We start from the raw sequence: 16,256 nt of genomic DNA on the forward strand, positions 1-16,256 counted from the left end.
ATAACACACAAGGGAATCCCCATAAGGTTAACAGCTGATTTTTCAGGAGAAACTCTGCAAGCCAGAAGGGACTGGCAGGAAATATTTCAAGTGATGAAGGAGAAAAACATGCAACCAAGATTACTCTACCCAGCAAGGATCTCATTCAGATTTGATGGAGAAATTAAAACCTTTACAAACAAGCAAAAGCTGAGAGAGTTCAGCACCACATAACCAGCTTTACAACAAATGCTAAAGGAACTTCTCTAGGCAAGAAACACAAGAGAAGGAAAAGACCTACAATAACAAACCCAAAACAATTCAGAAAATGGGAATAGGAATATACATATCAATAATTACCTTAAATATAAATGGATTAAATGCTCCCACCAGAGGACACAAACTGGCTGAATGGATACAAAACCAAGACCCATATATATACTGTCTACAAGAGACCCACTTCAGACCTAGAGACACATGCAGACTGAAAGTGAGGGGATGGAAAATGATATTCCATGCAAATGGAAACCAAAAGAAAGCTGGAGTAGCAATTCTCATATCAGACAAAATAGACATTAAAATAAATACTATTACAAGAGACAAAGAAGGACACTACATAATGATCAAGGGATCAATCCAAGAAGAAGATATAACAATTGTAAATATTTATGGACCAAATATAGGAGCACCTCAATACCATAAGGCAAATACTAACAGCCATCAAAGGGGAAATCGACAGTAACACATTCATACTAGGGGAATTTAACACCCCACTTTCACCAATGGACAGATCATCCAAAATGAAAATAAATAAGGAAACACAAGATTTAAATGATACATTAAACAAGATGGACTTAATTGATATTTATAGGACAGTCCACCCAAAAACACAATACACATTTTTCTCAAGTGGTCATGGAACATTCTCCAGGATAGATCATATCTTGGGTCACAAATCAAGCCTTGGTAAACATAGGAAAACTGAAATTGTATAAAGTATCTTTTCCGACCACAACTCTATGAGACTAGATATCAATTACAGGGAATGATCTGTAAAAAATACAAACACAAGGAGGTTAAACAATACACTACATAATAACGAAGTGATCACTGTAGAAATCAAAGAGGAAATCAAAAAATACCTAGAAACAAATGACAATGGAGGCACAATGACCCAAATCCTATGGGATGCAACAAAAGCAGTTCTAAGAGGGAAGTTTATAGCAATAGAGTCCTACCTCAAGAAACAAGACAAATCTGAAATAAACAATCTAACCCTACACCTAAAGCAATTAGAGAAAAAACAACAAAAAACCCCCCCAAAGTTGGCAGAAGGAAAGAAATCATAAAAATCAGATCACAAATAAATGAAAAAGAAATGAAGGAAACAATAGCAGAGATCAGTAGAACTAAAAGCTGGTTCTTTGAGAAGATAAACAAAATTGATAAACCATTAGCCAGACTCATTCATCAAAATAGAGAAAGGGAAAAGACTCAAATCAACAGAATTAGAAATTAAAAAGGAGAAGTAACAACTGACACTACATAAATATAAAGGGTCATGAGAGAATACCACAAGCAATTATATGCCAATAAAATGGACAACCTGGAAGAAATGGACAAATTCTTAGAAAAGCACAACCTTCCGAGACTGAACCAGGAAGAAATAGAAAATATAAACAGACCAGTCACAAGCACTGAAATTGAAACTGTGATTAAAAATCTTCCAACAAGCAAAAGCCCAGGACCAGATGGCTTCACAGATGAATTCTATCAAATATTTACAGAAGAGCTAACACCTATCCTTCTCAAACTCTTCCAAAATATAACAGAGGGAGGAACACTCCCTAACACATTCTATGAGGGCACCATCACCCTGATACCAAAACCAGACAAAGAAGTCACACACAAAAAAGAAAACTACAGGCCAATATTACTGATGAACATAGATGCAAAAATCCTCAACAAAATACTAGCAAACAGAATCCAACAACACATTAAAAGGATCATACAACATGATCAAGTGGGGTTTATCCCAGGAATGCAAGGATTCTTCAATATATGCAAATCAATCAATGTGATACACCATATTAACAAATTGAAGAAGAAAAACCATATGATCATCTCAATAGGTGCAGAGAAAGCTTTCGAAAAAATTCAACATCCATTTAGGATAAAAACCCTGCAGAAGGTAGGCACAGAGGGAACTTACCTCAACAAATAAAGGCCATATATGACAAACCCACAGCCAACATTGTTCTTCATGGTGAAAAAGTGAAACCATTTCCACTAAGATCAGGAAGAAGACATGGATGGCCACTCTCACCACTATTATTCAACAGAATTTTTGAAGTTTTGGCCATAGCAACCAGAGAAGAAAAAGAAATAAAAGGAATCCAAATCAGAAAAGAAGAAGTAAAGCTGTCACTGTTTACAGATGACATGATCCTATACGTAGAGAATCCTAAAAATGCTACCAGAAAACTACTAGAGATAATCAATGAATTTGGTAAAGTAGCAGGATACAAAATTAATGCACAGAAATCTCTGGCATTCCTATACACTAATGAGGAAAAATCTGAAAGAGAAATTAAGGAAACATTCCCATTTACCACCACAACAAGAAGAATAAAATACTGAGGAATAAACCTACCTAAGGAGACAAAAGATCTGTATGCAGAAAACTATAAGACACTTATGAAAGAAATTAATGATGATAAAAATAGATGAAGAGATATACCATGTTCTTGGACTGGAAGAATCAACATTGTAAAAATGACTCTACTACCCAAAGCAATCTACAGATTCAATGCAATCTCTATCAAAGTACCACTGGCATTTTTCACAGAACTAGAACAAAAAAATTTCACAATTTGTATGGAAACACAAAAGACCACGAATAGCCAAAGCAATCTTGAGAATGAAAAATGGAGCTGGAGGAAACAGTGTCCCTGACTTCAGACTATACTACAAAGCTATAGTAATCAACACAGTATGGTACTGGCACGAAAACAGAAAGATAGATCAATGGAAGAGGATAGAAAGCCCAGAGATAAACCCTTGCACATATGGTCACCTTATCTTTGATAAAGGAGGGAGGAACTTACAGTGGAGAAAGGACAGCCTCTTCAATAAGTGGTGCTGGGAAAGCTGGGCAGGTACATGTAGAAGTATGAGATTAGCACACTCCCTAACACCGTACACAAAAATAAGCTCAAAATGGATTAAAGACCTAAATGTATGGCCAGACACTATGAAACTCTTAGAGGAAAACATAGGCAGAACACTCTATGACATAAATCACAGCAAGATCCTTTTTGACCCACCTCCTAGAGTAATGGAAATAAAAATAAACAAATGGGACTTAATTAAACTTCAAAGCTTTTGCACATCAAAGGAAACCATAAACAAGACCAAAAGACAACTCTCAGAATGGGAGAAAATATTTGCAAATGAAGCCAGTGACAAAGGATTCATCTCCAAAATATACAAGCAGCTCATGCAGCTCAATATCAGAACAACAAACAACCCCATCCACAAATGGGCAGAAGACCTAAATAGACATTTCTCCAAAGAAGATACACCGATTGCCAAGAAACCCATGAAAGGATGCTCAACATCACCTATTATTAATGAGGTATCACCTCACACCTGTCAGAATGGCCATAATCAAAAAATTACAAACAGAAAGTGCTGGAGAGGGTGTGGAGAGCAGGGAACCCTCTTGCACTGTTGGTGGGAATGTAAATTGATACAGCCACGATGAAGAACAATATGAAAGTTCCTTAAGAAACTGAAAATAGAAGTACCAGCAATCCCACTACTGGGCATATACCCTGAGAAAACCATAATTCAAAGAGTCATGTACCACAGTGTTCATTGCAGCACTATTTACAATAGCCTGGATATGGAAGCAACCTAAGTGTCCATCAAAAGATGAATGGATAAAGAAGATGGGGCACATATATACAATGGAATATTAGCCATAAAACGAAATGAAATTCAGTTATTTGTAGTGAGGTGGATGGACCTAGAGTCTGTCATTCAGAGTGAGGTAAGTCAGAAAGAGGAAAACAAATACTGTATGCTAACAGATATATATGGAATCTAAAAAAATTTTTTAAATGGCTCTGAAGAACCTCGGAACAGGACAGGAATAAAGACGCATACGTAGAGAATGGACTTGAGGACACGGGGAGGGTGAAGCATAAGCTGGGATGAAGTGAGAGAGTGGCATTGACATATATACTACCAAATGTAAAATAGATAACTGTGGGAAGCAGCCGTATAGTACAGGGAGGTCAGCTCCCTGCTTTGTGACCACCAAGAGGGGAGGGATAGGGATGGTGGGAGGGCGATGCAAGAGGGAGGGGATATGACGATATATGTATACCTATAGCTGATTCACTTTGTTATACAGCAAAAACTAACACACCATTGTAAAGCAATTATACTCCAATAAAGAAAACCAAAAAAAAGATCATATACCTCACCAAGTTGGATTCATCCCAGGGTCTCAAGGATTGTTCACCATACACAAAATCAACTTGATACACCACATCAACAAAAGAAAAGACAATCACATGATCATCTTAATGATGCAGAAAAAACATTTGATAAAATTCACATCAACTTTATCAATCTGATAAAATTCAACATCCATTCATGATAAAAACCCTGTAAGTGTGTAGAGAGGGAATATCTCAACATAATAAAAGCTATTTATAGAACCCATATCCAATATAATATTCAACCATGAAAAGCTGAAAGCCTTCCCACTAAAAACTGGAACAAGGATGCCCACTCTCACCACTTCTCTTCAACATAGTATTGGCAGTCCTAGCTACAGCAATCAGACAAGAAAAAGAAATAAAATGTATTGAAATTGGCAGGGAAGAGGTAAAATTGTTATTATATGCAGATGATATGATATTATATGTAGGAAACCCTAAAGATTCCCTAAAAACTACTAGAACTGATAAACAAATTCAGCAAGGTAGTAGGATACAAGATTAACATACAGAAATTGGTTGTGTTTCTTTACACTAACAATAAAATATCAGAAAGGGAATATAAGCAAAAAATCCCTTTTAAAAATTGCATCCAAAAAAAATAAAATACTTAGGAATAAACCTCACCAAGGAGGTGAAAGACTTATATGCTGGTAACTACAAAACATTAATAAAGGAAACTGAAGACAATTCAAAGAAATGGAAAGATATCCCATGCTCTTAGATTAGAAGAAATAATATTGTTAAAATGACCATACTACCCAAAGCAATTTATAGATTTAATGCAATCCCTATCAAATTACCCATGACATTTTGCATAGAACTAGAACAAATAATCCTAAAATTATATGAACCCACAAAAGACGCAGAATTGCCAAAGCAATCCTGAGGAAAAAGAACAAAGCAGGAGGCATAACCCTCCCAGACTTCAGACAATACTACCAAGCTACAGTAATCAAAACAGCATAGTATTGGCAAAAAAAAACAGACATATGGATCAATGGAACAGAATAGAGAGCCCAGAAATAAACCCACACACCTATGGACAATTAACCTTCAACAAAGGAGGGAAGAATATACATGGGGAAAAGACAGTCTCTTCAGCAAGTGGTGTTGGGAAAGTTAGACAGCCACATGTAAATCAATGAAGTTAGAACACACCCTCACACCATACACAAAAATAAACTCAAAATGGCTTAAAGACTTAAATATAAAACACCATAAAACTCCTAGAAGAGAACATAGGCAAAATATTCTCTGACATAAATTGTACCAATGTTTTCTTAGGTCTGTCTCCTAAGGCAATAGATATAAAGAAATGGGACCTAAGCAAACTTACAAGCTTTTGCACAGCAAAGGAAACCATAAACAAAACAAAAAGACACCTTATGGAGTGGGAGAAAATATTTGCAAATGATGCAACTGACACGGGCTTAATTTCCAAAATATACAATCAGCTCATACAATTCAATAACAAAGAAACAAACAACCCAATCAAAAAATGAGCAGAAGACCTAAGTATTTAGATATTTCTCCAAAGAAGACAAACAGGTGGCCAATAGCCACATGAAAAAATGCTCATTATCACTAATTATTAGAGAAATGCAAATGAAAACTACAGCAAGGTACCATGTCACATCAGTCAGAATGGCCATCATTAAAAAGTCTACAAATAATAAATGCTGGAAAGGGTATGAAGAAAGCAGAACACTCTTACGCTGTCAGTGGGAATGTAAATTGATGGACCCACTATGGAAACTGGTATGGAGTTTCCTCAAAAAACTAAAAATAGAATTGCCATATGATCTAGCAATCCCACTCCTGGCGTATACCCCAAAAATCTATAATTCAAAAAGGTACATGCGGGACTTCCCTGGGGCACAGTGGTTAAGAATCTGCCTGCCAATGCACAGGACATGGGTCCGAGCCCTGGTCTGGGAAGATCCCACATGCCATGGAGCAGCTAAGCCCATGCGCCACAACTACTGAGCCTATGCTCTGCAACAAGAGAAGCCACCACAATGAGAAGCCCGTGCACCACAATGAAGAGTAGCCCCCACTCACCACAACTAGAGAAAGCCTGTGCGCAGCAATGAAGACCCAAAGCAGCCAAAAATAATAAATAAATTTATAATAATAAAAAAAGGTAAATGCACTCCTATGTTTGTAGCAGCACTATTTACAATAGTCAAGACATGGAAACAACCTAAATGTCCATCAACAGATGAATGGATAAAGAAGATGTGGTATATATATATATATATATATATATATATATATATATATAGAAATGTATATGTATGTATATATATATATATATATACATACATACAGTGGAATATTACTCAGTCTTTAAAAAGAATGAAATAATGACATCTGCAGAAACATGGATGGACCTAGAGATTATCATACTAAGCGAAGTAAGTTAGAAAGAGAAAGACAGATACCATATAATATCACTTATATGTGGAATCTAAAATACGACACAAATGAACATGTCTATGAAACAGAAACAGACTCACAGACATAGAGAACAGACTTGTGGTTGCCAAGGGGGATGGGGGTATGGGGGAGGAATGGATTGGGAGTTTGGGGTTAGCAGATGCAAACTATTATATATAGGATGGATAAACAACAAGGTCCTACTGTATAGCACAGGGAACAATATTCAATATCCTCTGATAAACCATAATGGAAAAAGTATAATATATATATATATAACTGGGTCACTTTGCTGTACAGCAGAAATTAATACATTTGTAAATCAACTATACTTCAAGAAAATTTTTTTTAAAAAAGAAATCTTGGTCTAGAGTGAAATAGGTTGCTTTGCTGGGGACTTGTAGTGTGTATAGACCTGTGTGGTTCCACTGTGAGATGTAACAAGAGGATGAAGCCAGGTAAGGTGGCCAGTGACTGCAAAACCCATTGATGTCACCCAGATCCTCCCTTCACCTGGGATGTGGCTTTACCACTATGCCCACTTCTAAAGGTTATTACTGGTATCATCTGTGTGTGTATCTGTGTGTGTATCTGTGTGTGTGTGTGTGTGTGATTGCAAAACATCTGATTAAATAAATTTAACAAGGGAGCAAGCATACATAGTTTGTGGGACTCAACAAATGTTAAAGTTGGTCCTCAGTAATGGTACTTGTCTGCTCAGGCTGCCATAATATCATAGACTGGGTGGTTTAAACAACAGAAATTCATTTCTCACAATTTTGGAGGTTGGGAAGTCCAAGATCAAGATGCTGGCAAGGTAGGTTTCATTTGGAGGCCCTCTTCTGTTGGCTTGTAGATGGTTGTCTTTTTGCTGTGTTCTCACATGGCACAGAGAAAAAGAGACAGAGTTATGGTCTCTCTTCCTTTCTTATAAGGACACTAATCCTATCAAATTAGGATCCCATCCTTATAACACACTTAACCTTAATTACCTCCTGAAGACCCTATCTCCAAATACAGTTACATTGGGGGTTAGGGCTTCAACATATCAATGTGGCAGGGGACACAACTTAGTCCATACAATAATATTTATATCAGCTCCTCTTTCTCAAATCGCAAAATGATTTTTCATGTTTAACTTGAGCACGGCTGACACTAAAATCTCCCTGCTCAGCTGGAGTTGAGCCAACCAAGAAACAACGGCAAGCTACTTTCAGAAATACCCTCACATCCTTGGGGTGCTTATGCCGAGCCTTAGCCCCTGAAAACTTAGATCTTACCTACTCTAAAAAATGCTTCTTTTTGCAAAGAAAGAATAAAATCTTTCCAGAGTTTTTACGGATTTTCTGGTGGGCTATATAACCACAAAACTACCCCTCACAGTGAGATTAAATTCTCACTCTACTTCATCAAGGATGCAAACCTTATTGAAAGTACAGTGACCATGCAGGGCTGGAACAAATGCCACATATTTCAACAAGTTCTCCCTTCACCCTGAAAGTAACTAATGCAGGGCTTGTAGCCACCATTGACCTTTTTTTGCTCAAGGTAAGGTCTTGGTGAATCTGGAAAACTGCCAGGCCACTGCCCTTCTGTACTCAGGGCTTATGTCATCATTCCAAAAGCATTTACTAATTAAAGTATCTGAGCGCTTCCATTTAATGAAATATCTACAAACATCAAGCACTCCTGGTTCTTGAACCCAGCTCAATGCAGCAAAGCTTTATCTTCCTTGGGAGTTAGAACAGAGTCGGTGCCTAGGTGTTCCTTGACCATACAGCTTTGTCTACTTTCTGGAAAATTTGTCCTTCTCGTGCTTAAAATGCCACAGTTTACTGCATTTTTCCTGAAACGTGACTTAAACATCCATAAGGAACTGTCAGGAGAGAGTAAACTAGTCCCATTTAGAAAAATAATAATGGATTTCGTAGGAGAAACTCAGGAATGAATGAACTAGGCTGAAAAAAAAAACAATAAAAATAGAAGACCCTACTTTAGCTCAGTGGATAAAATTTCTCTACTTCTATGTCATTAACTATCATATTATGAATAATTTTACCTGTTAAATGTAGATCACCTAGCTGGGGCTTTACTATACCCATACATAAAGAGGTGGTTTTTTCATAAGTGAGGACCTTGGTATTGGAAATTCGTTAAATATTACCTAATGAAGTTGTTCATTGATTCAAATAACTGAAATTATCAGAAAAACCAAATAAAATATGTTCAAGTCCACTTTCTTAAAAACTTATAAAGGGTTGCTAACAAAGTAATTTTTAAATTTCTGTGTTTTTTCCAGATGCCATTCATCCTGAAATGAATGGAAAAAATCATCTTTCAGTCTACAAGTACAGGAATTACTTTCCACAGGTAATTTCATATTTCTAAATATCACTTCATATTAATCTTTTGAAACCTATAAATTTGATGTCTGGAGTTCTTCCCTGATACTTCAATTGAGCCCACATTACCACTGGTAGGTGGTATAGGACTTACTTTTACATTTATAGCCTTAAGTTGTTGAAGATTATTTGGCCGATGGAAAGAGAGAGAAAAAGTCTTCTAAATAGCCCTGAGGGACTCTACTGGTGGCACAGTGGATAAGACTCCACGTTCCCAATGCAGGGGGCCTGGGTTCAATCCCCAGTCAGGGAAATAGATCCCACATGCATGCTGCAACTGAGAGTTCACATGCCACAACAAAGGAGCCCACATGCCACAACTAAGGAGCCTGCCTGCTGCAACTAAGACCTGGTGCAACTAAATAAATAAATTAAATAAATAAATATTTTTAAAATCCCTGGGAAAAACTTAAATAACTAAGGTCACCTTAAATCTTCAAGTTTACAAAATATGAAAATCCATAAGACATTAAAAAAACACCAAAAAATGAATAAAATTAAATTTAAAAAATAAGTAACCCTGAGCATCTACAGTGGACCAGGTATGAGCAGTCTTTACCCAAGTGTAATGAGTAAACCACTCAGATAAGCAGAAACATGATTTCACTCATTTCTCTTTAACTGAATCATCTAGGCTCCTGAGAGCTCATTTCTCTTTGGCAGTTGAAACACCTAATCTTGCCACTCAAGGTAAACTCCATCACTGCCATTTTTAAATGTAGCAATTTAAGATTTAAAGTCTGTCATCACAAGCCTTTTCCCCAGCCCCTTTCTCCCTGGCAGTGGTTTCGAATAGTGGGTGGTTTACATTGTGCCTGTGTCAGTTGGAAGAGGCAACTATAGACAGCATCCACAGCTGACTTCCTCCGACCCAACTCCAGGTCTCTAGGTCTATTAGTTCTGTCCTAGAATGCCCCAGCCCACCTTGGATAGAGCCAGGGGGCAGACACAAAAAGGCATTAGGCAACTCTCAGTGGCTTTTTCCCGCTCCACACACACACGGAGCTCTAGACTCTGGGGCTCTCTCAGCTCATCCCCTGGGCACCACAGCTGGCTAGCTCAGAAGCCACATTGGACATTCTTGGGATATGAGAAAGAAAATACAGTGAATAAGGCTGGAGAGAGGCATCTCCAAAACCTACCAGCATCCAAATCATATATACTTTCTCTCTGAATCTCCACTTCACACCAGCTGGGTGAACTTTTATCTACTCCTTTTACCGAAATATAATTTACATATAGTACAACATAGAGTGTGTACAGTTTGATTAGTTTTAACAAATGCATACACCTGTGTAACGTGTATATTTGTCAACATATAGAATATTCTATCACCCAGAAATTCTTCTTATGCCCTTCCCAGTCAATCCCCACCCCCAGGCAGGCACTCATGATTTCTATCATCAAAGATTAGTTTCGTGTGTTCTAGAATTTAATGTAACTGAAATCATGCAGTACATACTCTTTGGGGTCTGGCTTCATTTACTCAGCATCATGTTTTTGAGATTCATTCATCTAGTTTTGTGTGTCAGTAGTTTGTTCCATTTTATTGTATTTTATGAATATTGTGCCATTTGTTAATCTAGCTACCGAACGAACATTTGGGTTATTTTCAGGGTGGGTTTTGTTGTTGTTATTATGAATAAAGCTGCTATGAACTTTCACATACAAGTCTTTTTTGGACATATATTTTTGTTTCTCCTGGGGAAATATCCACCTGTAAAATTGCTGGATCATGGGGTAGATGTATGCTTCACTTAATTAGAAACTGCCAAATTAACTCAAAATGGATTAAAAATTAACCCAAAATTGATTAAATACTTAAATGTAAGACCTGAAGTCATAAAACTCCTAGAAAAAAAGCTTCTTGACATCAGTCTTGGCAATGAGTTTTATGGTTATGACATTCAGAGTACAAGCCACAAAAGCAAAAATAAGCAAGTAGCACTACATCAAACTAAAAAGCTTCTACATAGCAAAAGAAACAATCAAAAAAATGAAAAGGCAACCTACAGAATGGGAGAAAATATACAAACCACATATTTGATAAGATGTTAATATCCAAAATGTGTAAGAAATACATACAACTCAATAGAAGAAAAATAAATAATCCAATTAGAAAATGGGCAAAGGACTTGGACAGACATTTTTCCAAAGAAAATATTCAAATGGTCAAGAGGTATATGAAATGGTACTCAGCAACACTAATCAGGGAAATCAAAACCAGAATGAGATATCACCTCATACCTATTAGAATTGTTATTATCAAAAATAGAAGAAATAACAAGTGCTGGGGAGGATGTGGAGAAAAGAGAACCCTCGTGCACTGTTGGTGGGATTGTATACTGGTATGGGCCACTACGGAAAACAGTACGGAGGGTCCTCAAAAAACTGAAAAATAGAAAAAAATTTTTATAGAAACACCATACGATCCACCATTTCCACTTCTGGGTATATACCCAAAGGAAGTGAAATCACTATCTCAGAGAGATAAATGCACCCTCACTTTATGGCAGCATTATTTACAATAGCCAATTGAAACAACCTAAGTGTCCATCAATGGATGAATGAATGAAGAAAATTTGATATACATATACAATGGAATATTACTCAGCCATGATAAAAGAAGGAAGTCTTGCCATTTGTGACACTATGGATGAACTTCAAGGGTATCATGCTAAGTGAAATAAGTCAGACAGAGGAAGACAAATAATGTATGATTTCACTCTTATGTGGAATATAGAAAAACCAAACTCATAGAAACAGAAGAGACTGGTAGTTGCCGGGGGGTGGAAATGAGTGAAGGTGGTGGAAGATAAATTCTAGGTTTGTAAAGTTCAGCAATGGTGACTATAGTTAACAACACAGCATTGTATATTTGAGAGTTGCTAAGAGAGTAGATTTAAAAGTTCTTATCACACACAAAAAATTTTTTAACTATGTGAGATGATAGATGTGTTAACATTATTATGGTAATCCTTTTGCAATATAGACATATCAAATCATTACACTGTACATCTTAAACTTATACAAAGGTACATGTCAATTATACCTCAGTGACGCTAGGAAGGGAAAGCAACTGCCAAACAATTTTCCAAGTACTTATCCATGTACTTATGCTTTTTGGAGGGAATACTGCTCTTGTCCATCTCACATCTCCCCCTTGTCTATTGTTTATGATATGAACTCTACGTTCTCTGTCCTCCAGCCAATGGCTACTTTAAAGCCTCACATACTTTTCTCTATTAAGATGTCTGGGCATTACAAACCTATAATGCTGTGGCTTTCAGACTGTGGACTCTACCAAGAATTTTTAAAGCCTGTGTTAGAACTAAAAGCCAAGAATTTGACTGTTTGTTCGCATTGTGTTCTTTTGGGTCCTGCCTTAACGGACAGCCTACAGTTTGTGGATTCATTTAAATGATAAAAGAACTTCATTGTCAAAAGGAGTAAAAAGAAGAAAAAAACACACGGGATCATATTTTTAAATGTTATCTAGTAATTTGGGGCATTTGACAACGCCCAATAAACCTGCCAAACTAGTCTATTCCAATGGTTTGATAACAGCCAATGGCCAGCAGAGAAGAAATAAGTTGACTTTGGCTAGGGACATTTTATTTACCACTCCTGTGGTATCCAAACAAGGACATCAGAGAATGAATTCATCTTTTACTCGAGAGCTATCAATATCAGTGTATTTCTATAGCCTGATGTTAGGAGAAGCCCTGAATATTGTTTATATATATGTATGTTGTTTATATATATATATAGCCTCTGTCTATAAACTATAAGTTACAGAGCTATTAGGGTTTTATTTTATTAGGGTTTTATATGAACAACAAAATATTCTTTTAAAACATTTTGGTGGTATATATACTAGTCAGATACAGAAGTTTCCAAAGATGTATGCCTTCCAATATTCATGCCCTTGTGCAGTGCTTGCCCCTTGAATCTATGCTGGGCCCAACTTGCTTAATAAGCACTAGAATACAGTAATACAGTGGTGGCAACACTATGCCAGTTCTGGGTCTAAGCTTTAAGAAGGCCTAGAACCTCTGCTTTTTTGCTATTAGAAGCCCTGAGAATTCATGTAAGAAATACAGCTATCCTAATGGAAGGAGATCCAGAGATGACACAAAGAGAGAGGGAGGCCATGGAGAAGAGCCCAGAAGTCTAGTTGACAGTGAGAACTGAGGCCCCAGATATATGACAAGAGTCAAGCCAGCCAATCTGAGCCACCAGACCAGCGAGTGAAGAAGCCATATGGAATGGTCCAGCTCCAGCAGACATCACATGGAGAGAGATGAGCTGTCCCCACAGTGTCCTTTCTAAATTCCTGACTCTCAGAACAGCAAGCAAATAAAATGGTTGTTATTTGAAGCCACGAATCTTAGCAAGTGGTTAGCTATGTAGTGATAGATATGGTCTCATGGGGAGTTCCTAATAATCAGTTGATTGAGGAAGAAAACTTTTAGGCCTGATTTATAGATGGTTCTGCAGGATATTCTGGCATTACCCCAAAATAGACAACTGCAGCACCACAGCCCCACTCTGGAGTGGCCCTAAAGGGCAACAGTGAAGTAAAATCCTCCCAGTAGACAGAATTTCAAGCAAGGACAGATGGCCATACATAGAGATCTACACTGACTCACGGGCAGTAAGCTTATGGACAAAGACTTAGAAAGAACACATGATTAGAAAAAAAAAAGTAATGATAAAATAGGTCTTGGGAAGAGGTATATGGACTGGGCTCTCTGAATGGGCCCAGTGTGAAGATGTTTGGATTTTATGTGAATGTTCATTAAAGAGCCACCTGAACAGAGGAGGATAATCAGGGATACAAGATGACCTATTCTGTAGATGTCTATGTGGCTCTTTTCCAAGACACCCCAGCCCTTGCCCAAAAGCCTCTTTAACCAAATGGCCATGGTGACAGGGATGGAGATTATACACGGGGTGAGCAACACTGGCCTGACCCAGCCACTGCTGACTGTTCAATCTGCCATCAGCAGAGCCCAACACTGAATCTCTGATACAGAATCATTCCCTGGGAGAACCACCCAGTCATCCAAAGGCATCATGGAAGGGGCAGTGCTCTTGCTCTACATATGAATTTGCCTTTTCTGTTCACAATGCTTCTGCCCAAAATCAACATTTATAGACCCAGAGAATGCCTCATTATTTATCATAGTATTCCACAGAGCCTCGTTATCAACTTGGGAATTATATCACATCCAACAAAGTGTGACAAAAAGCTCATGTATATGGAAGTCACTAGTCACTCCTGATCAGTCACTGGTCTGATAGAATAATTGAATGGCCTTTTGATAACTCAGTTATGGCACCAGCTGGGAGAAAAAAATTTATGAGCATGAAGTTATAACTGGCTGTTAAATAACTGTAACAATGAAAGAAAGTTTGGGTCATCCTGCCAGGCAAAAACCATGACCAGCCAGAATAGGCAGAGGAAGAAGGAAATTAGAAACCAGGTAGGTCCACCTGAGTAGTTATAGAAGCAAGAACTGCAGTAATTTTGAGTATTGTTCTTCTTACTTTGGTGTGAATATTTGTGTATATATTAACCAATTATTTTTCTTTTCTTCCCCCTCTCCCATCACCCTAATATCTATCCTCAGACATTTCAATAGTTGGTTAGCCTTTTATCTCAGTATTTAAGTTACAAGATATCAAAGGAAGAGCATGATGCAGCTTGAAAAGGAATAGCATCACCTGGAGATGGATTAAGTGACCACTGAGACTTTGTATCTTTTGGGGGAAATAGGGGTAGCATGTTTTAGGTTGTTTGAGGGATCGTTGCATCACGTTAGAAAGTTAAATATGGGTTAAGAGGGTGTGTATTGATGCCAAGTTGTTAAGGAGTGGAATGTGCTGCCTTTATACTATGCCAACTTGTCTACCAGCTTTAAGAGTCCCTGAATCCCCTCCCAGGAAATGTAAGATTTGGAAGACAAAGTGAACAGTATCCATTATTCTTTGAAGATCACCATAGTTAGATGCAATAAAGGATAGAGGCAGAAGTGCTGGCAGGTTCCAGCTTCTATCTTTGCTCCTCCCTCCTCTGTATCCAACTCTTCTTAACTGCCAGCCCTGATGACTGTGATGGTGAATGTTACGTGTCACCCCAGTGGGTGGTTTTATTTTTTTTTATTTTTTTATTTTTTTGCGGTACTCGGGCCTCTCACTGTTGTGGCCTCTCCTGTTGCGGAGCACAGGCTCCGGACGTGCAGGCTCAGAGGCCATGGCTCACGGGCCCAGCCGCTCCATGGCATGTGGGATCTTCCCAGACCGGGGCACGAACCCATGTCCCCTGCATCGGCAGGCAGGCTCTCAACCACTGCGCCATCAGGGAAGCCCAGAGGGTGTTTTTTTTGGATGTGATTAACATTTAAATCAGTGAACATTGGGTAAAGCAGATTGCCTTCTATAATGTGGGTGGGCCTCATCCAAACAGTTGAAGGCCTGAACAGAACAAAAAGAGTGACCTTCTGCAGCAAGAGGCAGTTCTCCAGCAGCCTGTCTTGGGACCAGGACTGCACTATCAGCTCTCCTGCGTCACAAGCCTGCTGGCACACAATGCAGATTTTTGACTTCCCAGTCTCCATAATCATGTGAGCCAATTCCTTATAATAAACCTTTCTATAATACACATATACATATATACGTATACATACATGTACATACGTAAATATTGTATATATTATGTGTATATATAATCTATATATAAATAAATACAAATATATATATATATGTATTTACTCCTGCATTGGTTCTATTTCTTTGGAGAACCCTGACTACTACACTGACCCACTGACCAACAGCCATTCCAGACCAACAGCCAGGTGCAGATGTGACAGCCTTCCTTAGACTCCTCCACCAGGCCCCCTTCCCAGGTACCGTCCCT

The sequence above is a fragment of the Mesoplodon mirus genome (assembly GCF_964341445.2).
Source record: "Mesoplodon mirus genome assembly, chromosome: 6".
NCBI lineage: Eukaryota > Metazoa > Chordata > Mammalia > Artiodactyla > Ziphiidae > Mesoplodon > Mesoplodon mirus.